The sequence below is a fragment of the Solea senegalensis genome, linkage group LG11, assembly GCF_019176455.1.
Source record: "Solea senegalensis isolate Sse05_10M linkage group LG11, IFAPA_SoseM_1, whole genome shotgun sequence".
In the NCBI taxonomy this organism is placed as follows: Eukaryota; Metazoa; Chordata; class Actinopteri; order Pleuronectiformes; family Soleidae; genus Solea; species Solea senegalensis.
The window spans coordinates 654,696-659,584 of NC_058031.1; the positions used below are offsets into that span (position 1 = coordinate 654,696).

The 4,889-nt window shown below is 42.4% G+C and overlaps 1 long non-coding RNA gene across 1 annotated transcript; it reads right to left on the reverse strand.

The window, feature by feature from the left end:
- Positions 1-785: 785 nt before the first annotated feature.
- LOC122777709 lies at positions 786-1,172 on the reverse strand. The gene is made up of 2 exons (XR_006361359.1): positions 1,012-1,172; positions 786-915 (listed from the first exon to the last, which is right to left on the reverse strand). It is a non-coding gene; the product is annotated as an uncharacterized LOC122777709 (long non-coding RNA).
- Positions 1,173-4,889: the final 3,717 nt, after the last annotated feature.

Genomic DNA, 4,889 nt, shown 5'->3' on the forward strand with positions numbered 1-4,889 from the left:
GTTTCACAGGATGTGAACAACCCTTTTGTCTGGCACCGTTAAGTGTAAGGAGTGTCCAGAGTTTACCCTCATCTGTGGTAACAAAGAAAATCTCAAAATATGTATGAATCTATACAAGAGAAACACAACATGAAGTGTCCAACAACAGTCCTGGTCCTCAGAGACCCCTGTTGTGCATGTTTTAGATGTTTTGTTGCTTCAACACATCTGATCTGATTGATTTCATTTTCACTTAGACCATACGGCTCGTACGGCTGCACTTCTGAACTTCTGAAACGCTTTCTGTGATGTAGCTGGGTCTCTGCTGATCGACTGGCTGAAATCTACGTGTTTGTAAGATCTCGCTGTAATGCAGGGTAACACGCGGTAACATGCGTTCAGAGGTCTATGGTTCTGTGCCGGGTCAAGAGTTAAAGCTTTCACACTCAGAGTATGAATATGTCGTTAACCTTGTTCTTTCTCTCTCTAGTTTGTGTCGTTCCCTCCTTTCCTCCCTCCTCTCTCTCTTTCTCTCTGTATCCTCATCTTGCAGGTTGCAGGATCCAGATCCAGTTTCAAAGCTATTATTATTACTATCACTCATATTATATCATCACCATTATTAGCAAGCTATAATCAAGTTAATATCAGTATAATTGTTATCAACAATCTCTGCTGCTGCTTATGTAAATGACATCATGGTTGTGTAAACAACTCATCTCAGAACTGCCCTGTCTAAACTTAGAGCTCGATACAGTTGTTGTATTTGTCACGGCTTAGCAAGAAACCCAGAACGAGACTCTGACTGACGAAAGAAAAAGTTTATTTGAGATGAGGGAATGCGGGGAAGGAAGGGTGCTGGTCCGGGGGGAGGGGGGATGACGGCTGGAGGGCTTGAGGTGATGGCTGGGCTGGCAGACGGGCAGGCAGGAAGGACTGAACAAAAGACAAACAGGTTTAAATTTTGCACCGACTGGCAACAGAGTACAGTTTCTAAAGGTTAGCTCGAATAGTAGTCTTCTTCCAACAAACCGTGTACACTGAGTGACGATCCGGCAGAGACTGAAGGTAGGGACAGGAACTAAGTGCAGACTGGGTGATGAGCTGATGGAAACCAGGTGGCTTGATTGCAGCAGCAGGGCAGGTGTGGAGTGGGAGGTAGGCAGGTCCAGCAGAGGTGACAGAGTGCAAGGGGGGAGGTGAAGGTGACAGGCAGACAAAAACAAACACCAAAACTGTCATGAGGCTGGCCTCATGACAGTATTTCTGCTCCTGGTCTCTTTCTTCCGTCTCTACCTCACCTCCCTCTTGTCCTTTCTCTCGCCCCTTTCTGTCCACCATTTTTTCCTTTCACCCCGACCGGTCGAGGCAGATGCTGCACATCTTTGAGTCTGGTTCTGTCAGAGATTTCTTCTTCTTTTCTCTCTCCACTGATGCCTAGTGTTAGCTTGTTGTGTGAATTGTTGGTTTCTCTGCTCTCCATGATGTTGTCTGTGTACAGTGCTTTTGTATGTTGTGATTCAGCGCTATACAAATACAATTTAAATGAACTTACTGTATAAAAACTGACCGATATGGAACCGATATGGAACCAAACTTTCTGCACAGAATGAAAACTACAATTTCTCCTGGTTTTGCAGAAAAATTAATAGCACATTTTTTTTCTGGGAAACATGGTTAAATGAAGAGACAAGAGGAGAACATGTGCTGAATAAGTGCTGTATATTCTTTAAACTAACTGTTATGACCTCGTGTATCAGTGGCATGAACTCTCATCTGAAAAAGTCTGAGTGTGATGTATTTGGATGCATGAAATGCCTAAATGCATTATTTACTATGGCTCCTTACAATAGAGTGTTTGCTGATGTGGCACCATTTTTGACAGGATGATAAAATAATGCTTCTAATGGCTTTTGAAAAACAAAAGTTTATGATGACAACGCTGTTGCAGTTAGGCTAGTTTTTTTTTTTTTTTTGCAAACTGTTCACCGAGAGAAAATGAGATTTCAAAGAGGACAAGGATCGGGACAGTGAGGAAAGGAAAGGAAAGGAAATTGGATAATAATGGCTAATAAAGAAGATGGATACAATAATTACAATAAAGAAAAAGGAGAAAATGTTTAAAAAAGCAGGTACAACGAATGCAGGAGGGAGAAAGGAGCAAGACACCAGGGAGCAAAGCTTCCTTTCTTCAGGGAGGTGCACGGCCGTTCTAATCAATCCATGGATGCATTGTAAAATCAATGCTCTGTATAATTAGGGCAATCCAAGGGTAAAAAAAAACACCCTACTATGCATTTTGCCTCCGTCTGCACTCAGACTTTGCTTTCCCCCCCCTGTAATAACACCTTCATCGTAAACGGCTTCAGGTCACAGGTACATTATTGCAAATTGGGTGGAATAATTGAAAAACCTCCTGGTCCTCACTATATGACTTGACACAAAGTGCAATAGCCTCAAAGGTAACAATGGGCCGTGATAAATGTTAGCGGAGGCCACTCTTTTAAACACTCTGATGGGGTTTTCTAATGCTTTTTAGCCTTGTTGTGCTTCATCCCAGCTGCGATCGATATGTTCTTCCAAACCTAATCATCGTGGTTTTTTATTCTTCACCTTTGAATAATAATGAATTTCCACCATGCACTCGAACACACATGTCTTTCATCTTCCAAATAAATTACATTCTGTACAGAGGAAAATGTGAAATTTGCCAAATGGTCACATCACTGTCATATCAATGTTTCTGTTGCAAATAGTTCTCAATTACTTGTTCTCGCACCAGGAGTTGCCGTTGGTTTACGACAGTGAAAACGTCTCCGAAGCAGCAGACAGAGACAAGTTTTACATGAGTGCTATAAATGTCAGATAATTAAAGATAGATTTTTGGCTCCCAATGAAAGTTGAGGACACCAGTCAGTTGTAGTTTTAAAAGAACAAACTCTCGTTAAACAGAGAAACTTTTCGTGTTTTCAGTCAGAGCTTTCAAACCTAGACAGAAATGTCATCCCATCATTTACATTTAGGTCCAGTGTGAATGATTTAGCAGTCGGTTCTGGCAGAAACCCATAAGTACGTTTGTGAAAGTACTTATGGGTATATGTACTTTAGGTAAAGGCCTTTCTTTACTGAGGTCACTGTCTTGCACCACCATGTTTCTGTAGCCACTTTAAACACAACAAGGAGGACAACGCTCCTCCAATGCTCAACTCCAAACTAGGATATAACAAAAGGATTTTATTCCACAAACAAAACGCTCACAAGGAGGATCAAGATCTACACTCAAAAACCTTCACTTATACTTGATGACATGGTTCTTGGTCGACAGGACTGAGATGCAAGACAGACAGAAACAAGACAAAGGAGACAAGGACTATTTATACATGAGGCAGGGGAACACAGGTGCAACCAATGACGGGCGGGGTCAAAGGAGGGACAAATCACACAAAGGGAGGAAGTCAGGATCTGAAAACAGAGGCAAAAGATGAGTCCAAAATAAAACAGGAAGTGCATGGCAAGACTGGACATGAGTGAAAGGACCAACATGAACTAAACAAAACGTGAAACACTAAACATGATTAACATATTGGACGAGACATAACAGTTTCTAGAAGAGAAGAGAAACAAGTAGCTAGTGAAGGCATTTTCCATTTTGAAACAACAGCTTAGTACAAAAAGAAAAACGCACATTTTGGTATGTGAAGGCCTTTGTAGTTCTCTGACACACTTTGGAAAGGGAGGGTTGGTGCAGAGGAGTCTGTGCTTGTTCCACTCTCACCAGTAGATGTCACTACTTCTTACACGCTGGACCTTTTATTGTCATTTCACTGTGTGTCCATGAGCTGACACTAGGCCTCTCATATGCAGATACACACCTACACACACACACTGATGATGATGATTCCACCTGTCTTGCTGTATGAGTGTGTGTTCCCACTAATGTCACAGCGTGATGAATGCAATAACCCAGGCTCAGTATCACTCTCTGTCCCAATAATAGTAGTTTAACACCATTTCCTGGTTCCACAACGCTGGGCGCCACTGAGCCAAACACTGTTAGTGCTGACAGTAGACTGATGTCTTTCTCATTGAATACCTATGAAGTCCTCTAGATGTCCATTAATGATAGATTCCATAAGTAATAAAAAAAATAAAAAAAAACGGCCAACCAACTACCAATCCATAATGGATTGCCAAGCAGGACCTGACTCTGATCCAAAACCCTGTCTCTAACACACACTCACGCACACACACTCACGCACACACACACGCACACACACGCACACACACACACACACACAAACAACTCATCTGCAGACACATGCACATTAAAACAGCGTCCTCTCTCATCCCACTGTGTTTAATCTCTCTAAGTGTTCTTCCACTCCTCCTTCACTCCCATCTTGCATGTCTCCCTCCGAGACCCCTCTTCCCTACCACTGTAGATGTTACAACTCATACTGCCATCAGCTGTTCCTCTGAACAGACACCAACCCTCACCTCTCTGTAATGCCGCTGCCCTGTCTTCCCATTGTAAATCCCTCTCTATACTGCTGATGCTGGTGTCTGCTTTAAAAGATATGGCAGCACACGACACCAAATCACTTATTGGATTAGGCTGCTACTTGTAAACACTGGGCCTTTTGTTTGCCGAGCTCTCTCCTCTCTGTGCTCTGCAAACACACCAGTGCTCTAATGTCAGTGCCATTGAACCATTAAATATTGTTTCACAAGGGAAGACAACGTGTGAGAAGCAACGCAGAGAAATAAACACCAGATATTTTAGATAAGACGCAAGGAAAACCTGATCAATGTTGTCGGAGAAAATCTTCACCAGTGCAGTACCTGTTTTTGAACTGACTCAATTCAAACAATATCAAAATCAGCACTGCACACACTGGTGCTGTTAGTCA